Here is a 23,803-nt window from a genome sequence, read left to right as displayed (position 1 = left end):
ATAACAATACAAAACGAGCACTAAGAGCACTAAGAGTGGCTCTTGGACACTGACAAATCGAATTCGGGTGGTGGATAAAATTATAATTAATTGATCAAATCGAAACTTTATTACTAAATTTGAAATTTCTGAATAAAATCTCAAAAATGTAAAAATATTTGAATTTTTCGTGCTAATAGTAACTCTTTTGCTATTTTTTTTTTTTAACAAAAAAATCGTTTTCAGAACTCAGACCCCTATAACCTCTCGGTCAGAAAGGAACGCCCTTGCCATTGCTACCAATAACAGTCTCTTGCATGAAAATCATTCATCAAAACATATAAGATGTTGAAACCAGTCCATGAACATCTTGAATTACAGCTTCACCCCACACAATATCCAAATCCCAAGTATGTTTTCCATAAACATTATCCTCCAAATTCTTGATTTCAATCACCAATTCTTCCAACACCTGATATATTTGCTTGCAATGGGGATGGGAATGATCCTCAGCATTAAAAGCATGCACCTTGTTCTTAACTTCTATCCAACTCCAACCGGGTAGCTTCTTGATTCCTCTCTCCCTCATCATCCTCTTTATACCAGCTCTCTCATTCCACCTATTAAATTTGCCATACATGTCAGAGAGGAGAACATAAGTACAATGCTCTTTGGGCTCTAATTCCAGCAAATAGCTTGCTGCTTGAGCTGCCATATCAATATCACCACAAATCCTACAAGCACCAAGTACAGTTCTCCGGACAGTTGCATCTGGTTCAAATGGCATTGCTTCAATCAAGGCTTTTGCTTCCTCCAATCGTCTAGCCCTCCCGAAAAGATCAACCCCACAGGCATAATGCTCCATTCTGGGAGGAATTCCGTAAACAGATTCCATTGATTTTAGAATATTGTAACCTCTTCCACCAAACCAATGTGGCTACATGCAGTTAAAACTGCAACAAAAGTTATATGATCCAGTTTGACTCTGCTATCCCTCATTAAGAAGAACAGGTCCAATGCAGCTTTACCCTGCCCATGTTGAGCATACGCAAATATCATCGAGTTCCAAGTGATTGAACTATCTTTAGTGGTCGCTTCAAAGGACTTTGCAGCATCCTCAGCTATCCCACACTTGGAATACATACATATCAAGGAGCTAGCTACAAAATCATTAGATTCGAAGCCTAACTTTAGGGCTAAGGCATGGACTTGTTGACCCAATTGGAGAGTTGCCAAATCTGAGCAAGATCTAAGGACAGCAGAAAAGGCAAAATGGTCAAGATGCAAGGTGCCAAATTGCATTCGACGAAAGAACTTCAAGGTGTGTTCACTCAACCCATATTGTGAGAAGCCTGTCAAAATTGAATTCCAGGAAACGCTATCCTTTGCATTCATAGATTCAAATATTTCCTACTTGACTTAAGATACACAGCTATCAACGAATTAGAGATTGGTATTGACTGTTCCAAACCCCTCTTAATTACCAAAGCGTGCAACGATTTTCCTTGGTTTTGATGCACATCTTCAAAACAAGCACCTATCATAGTAGTATATGTATAGATATCTGGTTCAAACCCAAGTATTCGCATCTCTAGGAAGATTTCTAATGCACGTCCTCCTCGGTTATGTGCTAGGTAGGCTGCTAGCATGGAATTCCATGTGACTAAATCTTGGTTGCCAGTAGCACTCTCAAACACTTGCTTGGCATCTTCAATGGATCCACAGTCTGAATGGGAAGTAATTAAGGCATTGCATAAGGTGTTATCAAATGCGAGCCCATGCTTTATGATTTTAGCATGGATAAGCTTATTTAGATTGCAAAACTCAGCGTCATCAAGCAATGTTAAAAGGGGAGCAAAGGTGCCATCATCAAGGTTCACTCCCTCTCGCTCCATAGTGTCCAGTAACAAAAATGCAGTCTCGCGATCCCCCACCTTTGCAAACCCTGCAATCAAGGCATTCCAAGAGACAGAGTTACGTTCTGACATGCCCTGGAACACTATATAAGCATCTTGAACTCTGTCACACTTTGCATACATGTCCAAAAGAGCACTTGCCGAATAAACATTTTCCCCATGGCCTGTCTTCAGAACGAGCGAATGTGCTTGCAGCCCCAGATCAATGCAGCCCTCACAAGCAACGCCCTTAAGTAGGCTTCCAAATGTATACCCATCAACCATAAACCCGCATCTTCTCATACTTTTCAGAAGCTCCCAAGCACTCCATAAATTTCTATAACTTACATACCCAGTGATCATTGAGTTCCATGTGACAGTATCTCTGTTGGGAAGTTCATCGAACAACTTGCGTGCAACACCCACATCTCTGCATTTTGTGTATCCGCTTAATATAATATTTGCAGCATAAGTATCAGCAAAGGTTCCTCGTTTGATTGCCCAACCGTGGCTTACTGAAACCTTGTACAAAGAGGCCACAGAGCTTTCAACGAGAGAACGCATATTCTCCATCAAGACCCACTTAAAAAAATCATGTATTCTTGCCAATTAGATGATAACCCATTTCCTCCAAAGTTGCTTCTCGTTGGACAAAGCTAACAACGTTAACTTTTTGCAACTCCGGTTTACATGATCGCCGAAGGTTGTGCTGGACGACGACGACGGTGACGGAGCGAGCCGCCGAAGAAGCGTTTGGGGCTTTCTGAATAAAACGGGTACACACGAAAAGGCATTACCCGACCCGTATCCTATTTGGCATGCTTAGGACTTTTTATCTTATTTTAATTTTATTATTATTGTTACTATTAGTATTTAAAGCTAATGCTTATAATAATATTAATTAATACGATAAATTAATTATAATCAATAATAGAATTAACTCAAAAGAATTAATACATTGGCACTAAATTATATATATATATATTTTTAAAATCTTATAAAAAATATATTTTCAAATAACAATTAAGGTGAAGTAGAGTAAAAAATGATGAATCCTTTTATGATAAATAATTATATTAATTAAAATTTACACACTCCAATATTAATATTTATAAATTTTTTTAAAAGATTGATATGTTACTATCGTCGAACAACATTATATTACTCAATGTGAACCCCAAAAGAGAATGGTTGTAGAGGGTGGGGCAAAGCAAGCAACAAGGGTTGAAGAGGGGTCGTGTCGAATAACGTTGTTGAACACGGGCAATATATCAATTCCGATCTAAACGAAAAGCAAAGTAAACATAAATAGAACATCAATTTTGATCTCTTCTAAACGAAAAGAAAAGTAAACATAAATAAAACAAAAGAACACGAATATCATATTAATAAATTACAACACTTTCATATTATTTTTTTTTTTCTGTAAATAACATTCATATTGTCGATATAAGTTCACGACAAACTCAATATCTAATTTAGCCTAAACTCGATACCAATCTAGTCCAAATAAGTTGAATTAAATTCTGGAAAAAAAAAGGGAAAAAACTAGTACTAAACTCATCCAATTATATAATTTTGATCAATTGGAGTGAGTCTACTCTCATTATGGCTCCATTTATTCTTATTGCCATGACTACTTTCCGAACAACCAAACAGGAACTGCCATGACTACTTTCCGAACAACCAAACAGAAACTGCCTAAGCATAGCAAAGCTACACACAGGCACCACTCGTCATGCATTCATGAGATCTGATATGGGTTCCCTTTTATACAATCAAAATCACAAGATCATACTCTATAAAAAAATCAAGAATTAATCCTTTGTGCCACAGCTGGTAATCTAATTCAACCATTTATGGAAGAGCAAGTCCGTCTGATCTCCCCATCACCATCTGCTTTAACTCCAATATGGTGGTGAGCTTCAAGAACGCCTGAGCCCAGCTATCAAAGAAGCTGGCTTCATCATTGGCGAACTCCACAACTTTCTTCTTGGTTCTCTCATCGTTTAGCAGAAGAGAATCCGACTGGAAGAGGCCCTTGTGGGAGAGAAGCTCCTTGAAGTATTGGTTGTCGAATAGGAGAGGCGTTTCAGGGTCGTTGTTGACAGTAATGGCCGGGTTTGCTCCTGCTGGTGGACACTGTTTCATGAGCTGGGATGCGTATGCTTTGTCTAGAGATGCATCGAGGAGGCTGGGACGGCCCTCGGAGTCGACTCGGAACCGGTCGCTGAACGAGCTGCAATGCGCCGACCCAATGGTGTGGGCTCCTACATATTCAAAGAGCAGTGATTACAGATCAATTCTCATCGATGATAATGATAATGACTATACATATCAAGCAGTAACGATCGATGCTTGTACCTGAGAGGGTTACAAGGTCATCCAAAGACCAGCCTTTGGAGGAGAAGACGGTAGCCATTTGATCCACTGAGAAGCTTGTGTCTATCATGTTTGGTCGCACACGTGAAACTGCAGAAACCCTCCCATCTCTTCTTCCCGTAGGTATCACAACGCCTGGTCCACCACTCTGTATATCAATTTTCAGTTAAACCCAATTAAGATAGGAAATTTAGACGAGGAACTAAGATGATATCTATATTATATATATATATATATATATTACAATTTCTACAGCATCTCTGGCTGCCAAAGCAAGAACATCAGCACAAGAAACAGTCCCTGGACAAAAGATCTTGAGCACTCTCTTTGCTGAATCTATCACTGAGAATCCTCCAAGAGATGCGTTCGCTGGGTCGCTTCTCTCTGTGCCATTTCCTTGTACAAGTACAGACGCATCACAGCCCTATGTATAAACATGACAAAGCCCAGAGCAAAATACCCAAAATGACATATATATACATATACACACACATATATTCTCTACAAGAAATGTATTAGAGGATCAGTGAAATTCGTCTCTAGAGAATGCTTTTAGCAACAAAATTGTCAGTGTCGCCGGAAAAGAAACCCTTTTGCAACAAAAGCTAATATTTTGTCACTAAAGAGCCTTTAGCGATGAAATATTAGGTTTCGTTGCAACTATAAAATTGATTACATACTCTGTAAGGAGATGTAAAATTTCTTAGGCCACAAAATCACTGACTTAATATACCTTTCGACTGTTATGGTGTTTCCTATTTGTGACAAACTATTAGTGAAAACTTCAAAGTTACCTCGACGAAGCAGTCATGGAAGAGCAAACAAAGGAGCTTTCTGGGAAGGGAGGGTGTTAGGATTTGTGATTCAAAATATACTGATAAATGTTTGCATTACATTAGGCCTTAATTTCATTTGCATGTGGATTTGTTATTTGGGTTGTGTATGCAGAAGCTGGGTTAGGTTGTTAGTGTTTGTAGCCCAACAAGCCCAAGCCAGTGTTTTATGTCAAATCCATTAATGCTATCAATGTCCTTGGCCCATGTATATAAACCTATGAATTGGGTAGAAATCTGTAGAAGGGTGGCTTTTCTCTTGCACACCAACTCACAAGCAGAAACCCTCGAAAGAGAGAGAGAGCAAGAACAAAGAACTTGATGCACTCAACATGGGAGGAGAACTGAATGCATGAAGGCGGTCGATCGATGAAGAAGATCGTGGCAATCGAACCAGATCTGAGACACGTCATTTGGTAAAGTTGAATTAGTGAGATTGTTTAGTGTATTGTGAGCGTTGTATTCTGATTGATGTATTGTTCTTGAGTGACCATGAGATCGAGAGAGAGTTCTTGTCTTCTGTTGTCGTAATTATCTTTGTAAACTCTATGTAAATATGTATATATATTTTTAGTGGATTGACTAGAGGCGAAATCTCTGCCGTGAGTAGGATTCTTTTGAATCCGAACACGTATACGCGATGTACTCTCTGTGTGTGTGTATTGTGATGTTAGATGTTCTTTATTTTCTGTTAGTCTTGGTACTTCTCTTAGTCTTGATCGTGTGATTGTGTGATTGGTTCATAGATAACATTAATAGAGGGGTCGAGGGAAGAAGCTGCTCGGTCTGTGGTCTTAACCATATGAGCTCGGCAGATGGGCCTGAAACTGCGTAGAAGTCGAATGAGAGGGCTGAAGGAGGAGAATCAGAAGCTGCCTTTGTGCAGAAGATAGCAATTAGAATAAGAATTAGGCTTTGAAAATGAGGTGTTTCCATGAGTGTTTATTGGTTCAAATCTAACACTTAGAGAGAGAGAGAGAGAGCTGAAGCCAGGGAGCATTGCCACAATGTTGAATCTGTGTATTTAAAACTGAATTTATGGGGTTTGGTGGTTGGGAGTCTGGATCTGCTGTCGCAAGAGGCTGTCTCAGCCAATTAAATTTTAACAACTCATTAAATTTTATACATCATCGCTTTTTTATATGTTCAAATTTTAAATGTATAAAGCTTTTCTCTCTTTGATCCAAACCCAATACTTGTTGAGATCAAAACTTAGGGTCACTCACTTTCCTGATTTACTTCTTTCATCGTATTTTGAGACCAATAAATGAGGACACTCGTGATAGGGCATTACAAAAAAAAAATAAAAAAATAAAAAAATAAAAAACCCAAAACCCAAAACTCAATCTCTGTATCGCAATGGCAATGGCGTGCTTCGGTGTCACGAGGATCGGTGCCCCCACGGGTAACCTAATCTCTTTGATTTTGTTTTCTGGGTCTGAATCTGATATAATTTGGGTATTGATGCTTTGGATTCTTATTTCATCTTTTACAAGTTCTTGCTTAGTGACCTCGCAACTTGTATTATATGGTTTCAAATGGACACCCTGTAGCATGGAACCTAACCTTGTGAGGCTCTTTCATTGTTGTTCAAGTATGTAACTAGTGGTTCAATTATATGGTTCCAAGTTGCTGGTCTGTGGGGATTGAAGTGAATTCACAAATAATTTTGTGAGAGCCTGTGCCTGATTGTTGTGGGTCGGATTGTCTGAGTTTGGCTTTCAATAATTGGGTGGGTTTGATTGGGGTGATTGATCCCTCTTTGTACTTGCTTGTTTGCATCTTGCTAGTATCACCTTACTATTTTGCTGAAATTTATCCAATTCCTGAAGATTATATTTGTATGAAAACTTAGAACCGAGAAACTCACTTCGGTCCTCACCCAAAAATGCTAATTCAAGGCGACTATTAGTTCGTATGATCAAGTAAAGTACCCTATAAATTACTCTTGTGGGATTGGTTCGGTGATAGACACTGCTCTTGCATTTGCACTTTACATGTTGTAGTACCTGTCTTTTGTCTTGACATGAATATTACAACTTTTTATAATCCCAGCCCAATTATCATACTAAGCTTGTCCATTGAACCTCTTGATTTAATTTAGGTTAGCAACACTATCAGAAGGTCAGCTGGTTGATGGAAGGCTGGAATGCCTGTATCATGGACATGGTTTGGCAATTTGAAGGAGAGGGTAAATGTGCAACAATACCTCAGGTTAGCATAAATGCTTTGGGTCCTTGTATATTCAACGATCTTTTGCAGCAATGTGTTATTTGATCCAACAAGTTTTACACTAGTTGTCCTCTATTTATGTTACAGCTTCCGGCCAATGCAACCCCAATCGGCTTGTCTCAGAACATATGAGGTGAAGGATTCCCAAGGAGTCGTGTGGGTATGGATGTTCCAAAAGACACCACACTACAAAAAAATCAATGTTTTAGTGAGGGAAAATTTCGTGAATAAAACATCAAAATTATTCTCTAAATTTTTTAGTGACGGATTTAGTAACGGGCACCTATCCGTCGCTTAAATTTAGCGACGAATTTTTTTAGCGACGAGATTATACCCGTCGCTGATTTAGCTTATGTATAAAATTTCTTCTTTTATTTTTTTTAATTAATGATGGGCATAATCCCATCGCTAAATTAGCGACGAGATTATTCTCGTCGCTAAATCAGTGACATAAATAAAGTAATAATAATAAAATATTTAAAAATATAAATTATATAAATTAAAATTTGAACATCAATTTTTATATTTATTTAATATGAATATATAAAAATAAATTTATGATAATTAATAATTTATTTTAATTAATTAATTAAAATAACTTACTCACTAACAATATTTATAGCATTATATTTGTACTTCTTATTTTAAAATACAAATAAGAACTAATTAAAATACAGATATTAAGCTTTTTATTTAAATTATTATAATATATTTAATAAATAACTACTTAAAAACAATTTTTACAAATAAATTGTATATCCATTTTATTTTTTTATGTATAATTAATATTTCATTGAAAAAAAATTGACATAATAATTTTTTATTTCCAATTTTTTTTATCTTGTTTAAATCATCAATAATATATACATTATACACAATAATATATATACATAATATGCAACTATATAAATGTAAAATAAATAATAATATACATGCAATAAATATGAATAAAATGGATATTTTTCATCTAAACTAACATGGATATTTTTCATCCAAAAAATATTCAAAAATGCATTTAAAAGTTAAAATAACAAAATACTAAAAATATAATGCATAGAGAAAAAATAATACCTTATAAATTTTGGCGATGCTCATATCTTCTAAATGAAGACTAAAAAGCCAAAAATTAAACAAAACATTAAAAGTGAAGAGAGTGGAGTGCAGAAGGGACAAAGAAAGGGTTTGAGAGGGGAGAAAGAGTGAAGAGGAGGGAGGGGAGGGGGGAAATTCAAATGGGGGCGGCCATGGGGAAATTCAAAGGGGTGACTGCGTGGGTGTGTGGGAAGGGAGGTTTAGCGATGGATATCTTCTCGTCGTTATTTAAAAATGGGAAGATGCCTGTCGCTAAACAGAAAAGGGGAGAATTTAGCAACTAGAAGATGCCTATCGCTGTTTTGCGACGATATTCCCATCGCTAAATCTTCCCTATCCATTTATATATATATACACATCAAAACAAAGGAGAAGATCAGGTGTTTTTGCTGATACATCTCTCTATACATATAGACGTGTGTGTGTGTGAAATTGAAAAGAAGATGGAGAATATGCAAAAGAATATGAATATACTCCCAGAAAAAAAAAAAAAAGATAAATGTACTGAAAACTGATGAAGAAGAAGACCAGATCTGGGCTCTCTCTATCTCTGTATATATATATATACACGTGTATAGACACAGCAAAACAAAGGAGAAAATCAGGTGTTTTTGCTGATTTTTTCTTAACTTTTCTGAGAAAAACTGAAACTTTGCTGATTTTTTATGCATTTGCTGGAATTCTTGTTTTCGCTGAATTTTATACTAAGAATTTTTTGGCTCTAAACAAAATAATGTCAAAGTGCCTTTTTGACTGCGTTGGATGATATTATTGCTGAAATTATTTTTTTCCTGATTTTTTTGGATTTTTATATTATTTTTGATGCATTTTGTATGTCTAAAGAAAATAAAAAATTTAAATTTATAATGTTTTTTGAGAAAAAATTGAGCACAGAGTCTAAAGATTAAACACTGTTTTAAGTTTTTTTTTTTTTTTCATTTTTTGACAACTGACAGCAAAATCAAACATCTTCGGTTTCTATTTCTCTTAACTAGACCTTCTCTACCCATTTAGCAACGGGAAGATGATCGTCTTTAAACAGCGATTGGCATCTTCCCGTTGTTAAAGCCTCTTCTTGTTGCTAAATGAAAAAGGGTTTAAAAAATTTTTGAATAATTAAAAAAAATATTTTAAATATTTTTTAAAAATATCATAAAATATAAATAATAATATATAGAGAAAAATATATTTTATAATAAGAAATAAATATAAAATAATATATAAATAAATTATAAAATAATTTTAATGTCTTTTAGCGATGGAACTAATCCGTCGCTAAAAGATTTGTATATTAATTTTTAATTTTCTTTATTTTAGTGACAAGATTTTTTCTATCACTAATTTTGTTGCTTAATATAAAAAATATAAAAAATATTAAAAATTATTTAGTGACGGGTCTTTCCATCGTTAATTCCGTCGCAAAATTTTCGTCGCTAAATTTTTGCAACAGTAAATTCATCGCTGGCCCGTCGTTAATTATTGATGGATTTTTTCTCGCTGCTAATTCCGTTGCTAAATAGTATTTTTCTTGTAATGTCACCGGATCCTAGTAAATTGCCTTGGTTTGAAAACTTTGCAAAGCCAGGCTTCGTTGACACTTCAACCACACATGAACTTCCTTATGACCACTCCATTCTTCTTGAGAACCTCATGGATCCAGCCCACATCCCTATCTCCCATGATAGAACAGACTGGACGACGAAGAGGGAAAACGCCCAACCATTAGTATTTGAAGGAATTGAAATTAAGGTCTGATTATGATTTCTTGTAATTTACATTCCTTAGTAGAAGGTGACTCTCACTGATACAGTGGCTAATAACAGAGAGCTGACTTTAACAGTTTTCCAGTGGCTCGTCCTTGTCTGTAAGATCACATATTTGAAATGAATAATATATATAATATGTTTTATTATTTCATAACGTTAGAATAGTCTTTCTTTTTTTGAAAATAACTTTAGAATAATCGTATTTAAAGATTTAGAAGACAAATTGTCAACTTTGATCAGCCAAATCAATGGAGAGAAATACCCAGAATATAAACACCCAAAAAGAAAGGCATATCTATGGCAAGTGATTTAAAGTAGGATTTTTGACACTGAAAGAAATCAAATCAGAGACAGTTTTTGGTATAGTTGAGTTTCAGGCTGGAAAAATTGAATTATCGTAAGAGATTTCTGGAAAATCAACAAAAGTTTGAAGGGATTTCAGTTTTATGTGAGGAACAACCCTTTAAATGGTTTCGGGAAAAAACAAAAGAATTTGTGATTAAATATAAATTTGGGGGTTTAAGTGTAATTATTTTGGGGTAAAGTGTAATTTTTCATAGTCATGGGACTAAGGATAATTTTTAAAAAAACTTAAAGGACTTGAGGGCAATGGGCCAAAAGTGATCAGGGGTGAAAAGGAAGGACCAAACTGTAATTTGGGCATGAAAATATGCTAGAAAATCAGGAAAGTCGATCGACTGCCGGGCATTTGGAGTCCCATCGTCGATTTGGGGAGTGGGTTGGCCATCATGACCCTAGGAGTAGGTTCGGCGACATGGGGCAACCTAATTGGTTGAAAAATCAACTGAAAACGACTATAAATAACCGAGTATGGTCGAGTTTTGTTAAACAACTGTTGGGTTTTTAGATTGATGGTTTTGGGAAGAACGAGATAAAAGAATAAAGGGTTTTTGTTCCTTAGGTCAAGGATGATTTCTAGAAATCTTGGAGCATTTTGGTGTCATTTTCAGTGAGTTATAGGGTTCACTGGAGAATCGGCCAAGTCGTGGGAACCGAGGTTGTAATCGGCCATTTGAGGGTGCTCAGCCGATTATTTTAAGGTAATTGAAATAATAAAATACACTTCGCATTCTATTTATATCAAATTACATAAATTAAATTGACTTGAAAATACAATACATGTCTAGGAATGTAATTGAAATAATAAAAAATTTAGTTTACCACATGAAAAAAAGATGAAAATATAAAGGTTTAGAAAAATATATAAATTTAAGGGTGTAATCGAAATAAGAAAAAATTCAAATAATCATGTAAAAAAAATGTGAAAATATGGAGAAAAAAATATAGGTTTCCTGTTACCCTTTTCCATTGAAGTGAATAATCTCATAATGTTTAACAAAGACTCTGAATTAAGTTTGTGTTTTGGAACTTGGATTTCTCAAGACATGTGAACTGCGACTAACTCAAGCTAGCTACCTAGATTTGTTCATTTAATTCCTCGGGTTATTGGGTTTGATAATTGAGCAGATGCATGCCCAAAAGCTTACCCCTTATCTTTGATATATTGTATATTGTACCTACTTCTAGGCTCTTGAGTTGCTTGTTGAAGGCACCGTATTTTTTAATTTAGTTTGGTAGGAAAGAGTCATAAAAATATTTGAGGAGACAATATTTAAGGGAAGGTGAAATTATTAAGTTATTTCTAAAAAGTAATAAATTTTATATTATCATGTGTTCTTATTAGTAAGTAATAGAGCAATGAAATGTGTTTTTATATCTAGTCCAGATTTAAAAAAAAAAATGTCAATAGATTCAACTCCGAGATAAATCTCAAAAGATTTCAAACAAATTCATTAGATTTGTAGATATTCGAATTCGCTCTAAAAAATTCTCTGTCAGCTCATAACTATTGAACTCAAAAATCTCGAAGATTATATCAAGCACTCAGGTCCGTTGAGCATTTGAGTCCAAACTCATTTTTGTACACTATATATTACTCTCTATATCACTTTATAGAGTTGAGCATCAAAAGTTAAATTGTGGGTTCAACATCTTGTCTCTTCCCGTGGGCGCTAACAGTGAGGTAGAGCCGATGATCAATCTCAATCATCATTAATATTTTTTGTTATCAAGATTCAAAATTTTTTTTAGAGGATCACACATATTTTTGTATACTTATTTAATGCACATAATTAATTTGAATTATCACACCATCCAAAAAAGATTTACACTTGAATCCTAACTTTCTTGCAAAAGCACCGCTCTATCCCTAATCTAACCTTCAACGACCAAGTTAATATTTGAGAAAGAGCAAAATGAATAATATTGAATCTTTAAGTATTAGATCTGATTATTTATTAAGATCTTACTCTTTATATAAATTGAGCTTGCACATTAATTAATAGAAATATTCTTTATTTGGTAGTATAGTCTTATTTCTTGACATATGTCCTAATATAAAACTGTAGGTGTTTTTTTTTTTATTGGAATTCTTATTTTAAAAAAAATGTCTGATTAATTATTTGGAGTAATCATGCTTAAGATAATTTTCACTTTTATCTATACAAGATGGCTACAAATTAAATGAATAATCCTATCATTATAAGATAATAATATAAATATTAAAATTAAACCATATTTTTTAAAATATTTAAACAGAATCTCATCCTAACAAGGTTCATACGTGTAACCCAATGTGACCCTTTATACGTATAACAATTTAAGCCTACTTGTAATTTTAATTATGTTTTCTTCTTATCCTCTTAAAGAGAGAAGCTTCTAATTTATTATCTCCATTAGGATTGTTACTTAATGTGGGGGAAGTCACATCTTCAAATTATATTTTTATTTGAAAGGAAAGCGTATTGAGATAGATTACGTACTTTATAAGTCAAATTGTGACATTTATTTTAGTGATTAAGACGTGACACATGCCTTGTCAACTTCTTTGTTAACTAATAAAAAGATTCGCATTAAATTTTTTTGTCTAAAATTAAAAGATCTCGCTTAACTATTATAAGCTCGACTTTATATATATAAGATATAAAATCTTGATAGATAATAAGAACCTCTCACACTAAAATGTTTATTGCTATTTAATTATTTCACTCTTTCTCGAATGTTAACTTACAATAAAAGAATTCAAACTTAAACACAATTATGATTTCGCAATCATCAACAAACTCTATTATTTATTTTCTTTTTCTTTGTTTGTTCTTGTAATTTATCTAGTTGACACCACCAAGTGCCACTCTAGTTTGGTTGCTTGGCCAAAAAGAGAGGCAACAAAGTCTTTGAGAGAATTTTATTCACACAAAGTATTGCCATAGATGTTTCACCATATTAAACTAAACAAATCTGATATTGTGTTTGGAGTTTGATTTAAATGAACTCTACATCGGATCGGATAAAATTAGAATTGGTCAAAATTTTAAATTAAAGGCCAAATCAAATAAGGGTAGGACAAGACTAATTTTGTTCTGTCCAAACAAATCCAATTAGTATATAACAACGTATGTATATTGTGTATATAAAACTATATTTATTTAGTCTTCAATTTAAAATTGGGATCGAATCAAACACCAATTTTTAAAATTTTTTGAACCCAAGACTAAATCAAACTTATTTAGTCTTGAACTAAATTAGATTTTTCAGTCCGATCTAACATAGACCAAAATTTGAACACCATTATTTCGAGTTTTTTATTCTAATTTTTTGGAACATGATCGATGTATTCATACGGGTTAGGATTGTATATTTATTGTAATATATAGAAAAATTAAACAAGAAATATTATCCTAAATATAATAGCTAAGTCATGCGTGGGGCAGTGGCCTCCACTGAGATGCCCAAATTATTTTTTCGGTTAAGAACGACGATCAACTTTTAAGTGGTAAAAACTATAAGATTGAGATATTGATTGCGATTGTTTTTTAATCATAAATTGATAGGTTTGAGAAAAACGGTGAGAATTTAACAATTCGTATTATTGAATTGATTAAATTATTTAAATTAAATAAATTAAATATTTATTAAAAATTAAATCGAATCGATCGAATAAATTTTTAAATTAAAAAATTTAATAAAAAACTGAAATAACAAAGTGTTAAAACTCCGTCATTTTTTATATTTTAGTCAATTCCATTAATTCTATTTTTATAATATAAAAGTCAAATTAAATTAAAATAATTAAATTTAAAAATCAAACCAAACTCACCTCCAACTTAAATTGAATTTAAGATGGCAATTCATTGCTATAATTTTTTTATTAGTAATAATGTGAATATGTCAAATCTATATTTTTATCCTTATATTTTTATTTTTTTCTATGTCTATTTCAATTCTTTGTTGTTTCAATTATACTCATAAAACTATATTTTTGAGTTAATTTAACTCTCTGTACTTTAATTCTTTTTATATGATAAGTCAAACTATTCGTTGTTTTGATTACACCAATCAACTTGTATTTTCGAGTTAATTTAATTTTTATATTTTGAAATAAATAAAGTATAATATATATTTTGTCATCTTACTTTATCTTTTTATTTATACATAAAAATATATGCATTAAATTAACTAAAAAAAATAACTATAAATGTGTAATTGAAATAATAAAAAAATTAAATTATTACACAAAACATATAAAAATATAAATATAAATTTAGCCAACACAGATGCCTTCTAACTGAGAATTTAAGATTTAAGGGGTTATTGTATATGAATGGATGCTAATAAAAAAGAAAGAAAATGACGGCGACGACTCGATCAACAGGATCTACATCGGGCAAGTGGATTGGTGGTTGGGGCCTTATTTAGCTTATGAGATTATCGTCTTTGTGTAATCTCTCGCAACTTGTGTTTTTGATTTCAGTATAGAAAGTAAATTGTAAGTAGAAATTTTGTCTTATTACGCAAGGCAATGAGTCGAACCCACGATCTACTTATACGAATTTCAATTTATTGTGACCCAACTATTTAACATGTATCATAGGCCTTATTTAGCTCTTAATTATTGTTATTATTATTATTTCTTTATTATATTGAGCTCTTAATTAACTTGTTATAATGCACGGAATCTTGTGTGCCTGTTTGTGGGCCCCACCCACACCACATTTCATTTTCATTTGATTTAATTAAGAATGTTTGGAATCTTCCGCTCACTTACGTAATGACGTCGCGCTTACCTAATTGATAAGTGTGCTCTCGTCCACTCAAATATAAAAGATAACATTATAAAATTTAATTTTCAGACCTTAATTTCGTACAACCCAGTTTTTATGGGCATGTCCTGAGAAAGATAACTATCTCCATCTAGTTTGACAAGAATTTTTTACTAGTTTTAAGTTTATTTTATCTAATAAATTCTTCTCCAATTTACAATAATAAAGTACAAGAATATCAAAAATAATTTCAAATATCCTAACGTAATTCATCTCTAAAAAATTTAAGCTCGATGTTATCTCCATTGGGTTCAAGGATTGACCACTAATAGAAGATAATCAAGTTTAAAAATTTCAAAAACAATAATCTTTTAGTATCAATCCCTTAAAATAAATTACGAGGTTCACAGAAATTAGATTTGTTTCTTACTTCGTACAATAATGACAAGAGACAATGAATATAAATTCAAACGACAATCTAATTATTAATTAAATCGTGAAATGAGAAGTTGGTTTTGTCTCCGAACTAACCCTTCCCCTTTTGTCCTATAACTTTAGATATTTAATCTAGCCTATATATATATATATATATGCATATGTTTTTCATTTATTTAAAATAGTATATTTTATCCACTTATACTGTTATCTAATCTTGTGTTTCTTAAAAATATTTTTTTATGTATTTTGTTAAAAAATAAAAATTAATTATATTAACAAGATTTAAAGTAAGTAACAATTTTATCCTTATATTAAAAATTATTTTATTTAAATTTTTTCTTAAAAAAATTAAAAGATAAATTGTAACTGTTAAGGTAGCATTTATTAAAATGAGTAAAATAAAATTATGTCAATATAATTTATCTGTAAGGTTCAAAATAACTTATCTAAAAAGAGGAAGATAAATTTATCTGAAAAATTTAAAATAAAAAGTTATATGACTTTTTTAAAAATAAATTTAATATATATAATAAAAAATATTTTTATTTAAAATAGAATTGATTTTTGTAGGACAATCCCACCATATCATACAAGTCCATGTAGTGGGTGGTGTGGAAGAAAGCTTGGTGGACGAGAGAGAGTGAGAGAGACCAATAGTGGTTTCTCCCCCCAACCCCAAATCACTTTCCACACTTCTAAACAAACAATATGCCCCAACTATTAGGGTGCCACTTCCAAACAAACAATATGACCCAACTATTAGGTTGCTTGACTGAGGCGTTGATGGGGTCTGCCCTAATTATGTTTATTGTTTTAAAAAAAAATTATTATGATATGCCACGTATTTTATCAATCAAAACATAACACGTCTTGCTAATTAGGGAATAACATATGTGTGCCAATTCCTTCACCAAGTAGTATCTGAATTGACCGAAATGCTAAGATTGAATATATTAAAGTTGTGTAAATTATCAAACCAAACCAATCGAACAAACCAAAAAATTGAAAAAACTAGACAAATACAAAACAACCAAACCAATTGAAAAATAAAAAAAATCAAAAAATTGAAAAAAAAAAATAACTGAACAAACTGAAAAAACCTCAAAAAATAAAAAATTTCGATCTTTTTGATTAGTTTGATTTTTTTTAATACAAAAATTGAATTGAAATAATCGAAATTGTCAAATTTGATAATTGAATCGAACCAAACCTTAGCTGAAACCCAACTATATCAACAATTTTAGTCTGTTTAGTTTGGTTATTTCGATTAAATCAAATTTTTGCACACCCCTACTGACTAGCGATAAGGTTCATCATTAAAAGAATTCTCTCAAAATTTGAAAATCTCAATTGAGGATCTCGGTCTTAGGGGAAGATGACTGGTGCAAGAAAGCAACCGGATTGTCAAACTTGCAATAGCCAATAGATATATCATGAACTTCTTATCGGGCTTGCTCACAAACCTCTAATAATATAGTTTGTATAATATATTAGATCTATATTTTATAAATATATTATTTAACATACATACATATTTATACATACCTATTATTATTATATCATTTTTTAAATTATATATTATACATACTATTATTAATTTTTCCCTATTTTTCTCTTCTCTGATCCTGCAAAAACCCATTCCTTCCCCCCAAGAAAACCACCCACTTGTTCTCTTCATCTCTCTTTTCTTTTCTTCCATTCCTTGGTCACACGTTGCTTTCTTTCTCTAGTTCTCTTCTATTCATCGCATTCCTCTCACCGTCACCTCGTCTTTCACTGTCGTATTTTCTTCTCCAGCCCCTTTTCGTTTGTCGTTATCGTTGTCTCGCCTCTTGCCGCCACCTCTTCTTCTCCAACCTTCTTCCTTTTGCCACCTTTCTTTCTCCAACATCACTACCTCGCATCTCACAGCTGCCTTACTTCTCACTGCCACCTCGCCTCTTATTGCTGACCGCTGCAATAAGAGATATGGCAGTCAACGATAGTTCACGGCTATGATGATGGTGGTGGGCGTGGTCAAGCCTTGAAGAGCAAAGAAAAGACAAAAGAAGGAAGAGTCGAATTGGATGTAAGGATGGAGAGTATTTTTCGCATTTTGGAGTTGAAAAGCTTGTTTTAGCTGAAAATCGCTAAAACGACATTTCAGCATTTTGAGTTTTGTGTAGAATTTTTTTTTTTTGTATTTTGGAAAATGTATTTTTGTAAATGGGAAAATAAATACGTTTTAAATGTTTTAGAAAACTAAAAAAATGAAAATAACCTGAAAACAGTAAAGAGAATAGAATCTTAGGTTGCGTTCTCTTTGGATTTTAATTTTTAATTTTAAGTTTTGAATTCATTTTTAATTTTCTGTTTTGAGAGTTTATTTTAAAAAATTAAAAACGTGTTCTCTTTATCATTCTAAAAAACTGTTTCTCAAAACAGAAATTTAAAAACTACATTCTCTTTGAAATTTTGAGAATAATTTTTAATGGCATTTTATTCAATAAAATTGATTATTATGTAAATTAAAACTATTTAATATTAATATATTATTAAAATATATTTTTTAAAATTAGTAAAACTTATAACATTTTTTCCCAATAAAATATGAATGAATAATAAATAAAATTAGTAAAACTTATAACATTTTTTTCCAATAAAATATGAATGAATAATAAATTGTCTTGACAAAAAAATAAGAAGCATAAAAATAAAAATTAAAGACCTTGACTAATAAATAATTGTGAATGATAAGATTACACTAAATAATTCAATATCAAGTGAAATTCAATTACAAGCTTCTATACAAATATAAAAAATAAACATAGTTCAAAAATTAAAACAATAAAATAAAATGCTAACTAGCAACCAGCCACAATCACCGACAACCATCTCCGACCACAACTGCTAAATTTCAACATAAATATTATGCATATATATATATATATAAGCTTCAATACAAATATTATGTATACACACACACACACACACACACCCAGTAAGGGGTAGTCGATGGTGGATCTTGCAAAAAAGGAAGACAGTGGTGGTGGTGGTAATGATCGAGAGAAAAAAGAGAGAAAGAAGAAGAGTGAAAAGAAGAAAGAAGAGAGAAAGGTGTGATGACGATGGTGGGTTCTTGTTTTTCTGGTCCTGGAAGTAAGGGTTTGTTTTGGCTGCAAACGGCCAAAACGAAAATATAGCATTTTAAATTTTGTGTGTAATCATTTTTTGTGTTTTGAAAAATACATTTTTAAAAATAGCAAAAAGAACGCGTTTTTATTATTTTAGAAAATTAAGAATTAGAAATAGACTGAAAATAACAAAAAAAACACAACCTTATATTTTGATGGATTTTGAGGCACGAAATAACCCTTAAATGGTTTAATAGTTTAGGCACACACTTTAGAACTCTTTTATATGAATAAATTAGTTGCCTAGTTGTGTTAAAGGGAAACACGCTTTATAATTTTTTTTCTTTATTATTCAAAAGAAATTAAAGTATCACGTATAAGATTTAGGGTTTTAAATAACACGATGAAATCATATTTAATAATAATCCTAAAAAGTTTGGAATTTGATTGGCAAACTCTTGCACTTAGAAAGATAAAAGAAGTAAGAGTGCATTTGATTGCAAGTATGGAACTTGAATGGAAAGAAAATAAGTTCTAAACAATTGAATTGTATAAAAATCATTTGCATGAAAATTCTCAATTAAGGGTATTTTATTGGCTTAATTTTCAATCAAGATATTGTTGTACTTTTCAAATTTTTAGTGTTTGATTACCACTATTTTTCATGGAATTACCCCCCAAACCCACCTCCTTCTCCTTGCCTCCCCCATATCTCTCTCTCTCTCTCTCTCTATCTATCTCTTGTCTCTAGGTTTCGTCCACGGTAGCAAATCTGTCATTCACCACCATTGCACCTGCGGCCGTTCACCGTCGACACACACGCGCCACATTTGAAGTCGCCGCCATCAGTGATTCTGGGAGTTGGTTTGTAGTGATCGTTATTCACCTCCGACGTGATAGAGGCTACGATGGAGTTTCTTTGCGACGCGACGAATGTTGCAGTGGCGGCGGTCGCTCTGTCGAAGGCGAACAATGGCCACTACAAAGTAGGAACAATTCGGCGGGTTCAACATGGACTGCCTTCTAATTCTCTAGAAAATTTGATCTAACCCCCCATGAGAAAATCTTTTCTAACTAAAGTGGAAAAATGACATCACGTGACTAAAAGTGAAAAAATAATTTGTTTGAAAAATTTAGCCAATTAAATACCTCAAAAATTAAAATTTAGGTGAAAAATGATCATTTTTTATATAAAAAAAAATGTGGTCAATCAAATGCATGTAATAACTAGTGAGCCAGAAACTAATTTTGGGAGACTGATTTTGAAACTTTTATCATAGTTTGGTGGGATCCAAAACGATCATCTTTTTTAGTACTACAATAGTAGTGTTCACTCCATTATTGGTAATTTGTTTGCATTGTCAAAGAGCATGAGAGTTATATATTTCTCATTAAATATATAGCTTAATGCATTTTTTAGTCTCTAGACTCATAAAAAAATAGCTTTAAGGATATCAACTAAATTATGCTCATTATTTATTTCTGAACAAAATAATTTTATACACTTTTACTCCCTGGCTTAACCGACATTAACTGAGGCATTAACTTTGCCTCGTCACGCTACCACGTCACTGACACGTCACTACCACTGTAATATCCTGAAATTTGAAAATAAATAATAATTATTCAAACCGGTGGTTGAGGACATTATTTGAATATTTGGGAATTTAAAAGGAAATATTTATTTATGTGGTTTTGAGGAAAATAAGGAAATTTAGGTATTTAATTAAGTTAATTGGGAGTAATTATGAAAATAGTGAAATAAATTAAATTAGTGGATTTTCTGAAAATTTGGGGTATAAGTGTAATAAGAGGAATTGGAGTTTGGGGGTGTATGTGACATTTTTGAAAGTCAGGGGGTTTAAAGTATAATTTACGGAAGTGGGCTGGGATTACGTTAAATTTAATGCGCGGTATATATATGTTGAAGGTGAGTGCGGTCGTGCGCAAGGCGGCCAGGCAGCGGACGCGAGTTTGATTCCGCGGGAGGGCATGCACGCTGGAAGAGAATTGCTGATTTTAATCAGCAAGGCCAGCCCGAAATGACGTCGTTTCGGGCTGGGGCGGTGGCAGCCTTACGTGGCTGTGGGGCGCCCATTTTGCTTGCATTTCAAGCAGCCATTATGCTGCGTATATAAGGCCAATTTTGGCCATTTTGGAGCCTAAACAGAGAGGAAAAGAGAGATAGAAAGGAGAGAAGAATTGAAGAGGAAAAGAAGACGCGCGACAATGAAGAAAAGGGAAGAAATGAGGAAAATCAAGGGAATTTTGGGAGTAATTGGTGTCTAAAATTTTCAAGGTAAGTGGGTAAAATTAATATTAGTGTTATATGTTCAAATTACAGCTTTTATAGGGTTAAATTATACAATTTACGCAGTTAAAATTAATTAATCTAAGTTACGGTTGTGTTAACTGTTAGGAAAAACGTTTACTTGGCAATGGGAGCATAAGAGAGACCGAAAGCAGCCGATTTTAGGTAAGCTCCTAACCCTCTCCTCATGTTCTTCATTTCCTGCAAGAGGCTTCGTTATTTCTCATATTTTAAACCCTCCCTCACTGTGACTCGGTTCCACCCATTAATAATAATATTCCGCGTGGCAACCACCTTATGATTTATATTTTATCAATGAGGTTATTGTTGATGGAATGAGTTAAGCAAATATATCTTGGTGTCGTTCATTTCGACAGTCACGGAGCCTGGTATCGCTCCGCTTCCCTTGGGAATGATGCCGAACCCATTGGGGCTAGGTTCTTAGAAGAGTTGATTATGGTTTAATGGGGTTATGTTAATAAATTGATATGAATGTGGAGATGGTTTTCTGTGTATGAGAAGAGACGAGGACATGAATGACATAATGGTGTCTATGTTGTTATGGATAAAGTGAGCGAAATGAGGAGTTTAAGTGATTAAGTTTAATGTTATCTATGTGTGTCTTAAGGGTATGGGGTACAAAGCCACTAACTGTTGATCGTTGGTCGTGGCAGTGGATGGCCGGATGTATGGGCGCCAGTCATCGACTGTTACAATAAGCGCTAGACGGGCCAGAAGAGCTGGTACTGCCAGATTCCCGCATTGGCTTGTGCATATCATGATGTGTGTGCTGCATAGGGATTGGGTTTCATTCACTTGGGAACATGCTTTGTGTGTGATGGGATGTGTGAGCATCTACATGACTTGGTTGGTCTAAGAGCTAACCTGGTTCTTTAGGTGAGCCGGTGCATTTAGAGGCATTCCGCATGTGTGAATTCTTATGTGGGCGTAGCATGGCCTGATGTTTGGTTTATGGGGGCCTTGTCATCACGCTTATGCTACAAAAGCCATTGCATTTCTTATTTGTTGCACTGCATGGTGAGAATGTGCAGTTTTAAATGTTGAGTATGGGTGGTGGATGTGGCCACGGTAAGACCGGGGGTTAGAGTCCAACGGCGGCGTGGTCCATGGAAAGACCGGGGGTTAGAGTCCTACGGCAACAACAAGACCGGAGGTTAGAGTCCTATGGCAACAACAGGACCGGGGGTTAGGGTCCCACGGCAACAACAAGACCGGAGGTTAGAGTCCTATGGCAACAACAGGACCGGGGGTTAGGGTCCCACGGCAACAACGGGACCGGTGGTTAGGATCCCACGGCAACAACAAGACCGGGGGTTAAAGTCCCACGGCAATGGCAGGATAAGACGTTAGTGATAGGGAAATGGACGTGTAAGGGAAATGGAATGGTAGCCTATAGAAGGCTGCCAACAGGTATGTATGTTGGACTTGGGTGACAGTGTGTGTTTTATGTGGGCCCCAAGGACCGTTTATGTGAAGTTTATTATATGTTTATGCATATGAAAATAAGGTAAGTATTGGGCATGGCATGACATGATGTTGCATTGGCATGAATTGCATGGGGTGTTATGGAAAGAGTCTTGTCTATGCCCTTTAGCCTTTCTTTCATGAGCTTGCTAAGTCTCGCGACTCACGTTTGCTTTACATCATTCCAGGTAAAAGTGTCCCGAAATCGCAGGTACATACAGTAGAGTTGGGTCCAGATCGTCGAGTCAGGATAGCAGGTGCAGAGCTCTCCCGAAACTAGATCCTGGGTATCGCTGTGCATTTGTTAAGGTTAATGTTTACGTTTTTGAGTTTGACGTATGTTATGTAAGCCTAGATAGGCCCAAGTGATGAATGGTTTTGTAAAGACGATTATGAGATGTTATAATTAAAGAAAGATTATGACCGAAATAAGGGTTGTGTGTAAGTATAGTTGTGTTATTGTTCAGTATCATTTTAGTAATGACCCTCTCACGGATCCTCTATGTTAGCGAGGGCTCCGGGAGGTGGGCCGTTACAACCACATCACTCATAATTATATCCACATCTTAATGCATTTTTTATTAAAATAAAAGAAAACAACAAACCCTAATGAACTAACACGTCCCCACACTCTTAACCCACCCTTACCCCACGTCGATCTCACCAGAGGAACCCATCAATCAACAACCATTGAAACATCCACCGCCGCCGACGTCTCTGCAATCAACCACCGTTGTCACACTCGTCATCGTCGCTCAGACTATCGTCACAACAACCACCGTTCATTGCAGGTAATAGGTCACACAGACCATCGTCAGTCAGACCATGGTCATCCACATTCGATGTAGGTAATAGGTCGCACACCCACATATCCCATTAACAATCACACATATTTTGAGTTATTTTAGCATTGCACAGACTGTCAATGTGAGTTAGGGTTTTGCTCACCCATTTTATCAGATGCTTTCAAATTTGAAGGTTTGTCTATGTTAACCTGGAGTAATTATGATATAGGATGGCCGATGATGCGACTGTCAAACTTGGTATTCATTTTGGTGGGAGTATTGTGAGAAGCTTGGAAAGGTCCGAGTATCTTGGTGGGGAGTGAAGGGAACTAGGGCGATTTGATATGGACACGTTGTCTTTTGCTGCAATGT

At 34.0% G+C, this 23,803-nt stretch overlaps 2 pseudogenes; both read right to left on the bottom strand.

Annotated features, from left to right (window-relative positions):
- Nucleotides 1-310: 310 nt before the first annotated feature.
- Nucleotides 311-2,642, bottom strand: LOC127812849 (putative pentatricopeptide repeat-containing protein At3g25970; annotated as a pseudogene).
- Nucleotides 2,643-3,504: 862 nt separating this feature from the next.
- LOC127812848 (peroxidase 18-like) lies at nucleotides 3,505-23,395 on the bottom strand (annotated as a pseudogene).
- Nucleotides 23,396-23,803: the final 408 nt, after the last annotated feature.

The sequence above is a fragment of the Diospyros lotus genome, chromosome 11 (genome assembly GCF_014633365.1).
Source record: "Diospyros lotus cultivar Yz01 chromosome 11, ASM1463336v1, whole genome shotgun sequence".
In the NCBI taxonomy this organism is placed as follows: Eukaryota; Viridiplantae; Streptophyta; class Magnoliopsida; order Ericales; family Ebenaceae; genus Diospyros; species Diospyros lotus.
This window is presented reverse-complemented; position numbering and strand designations above follow the sequence as displayed.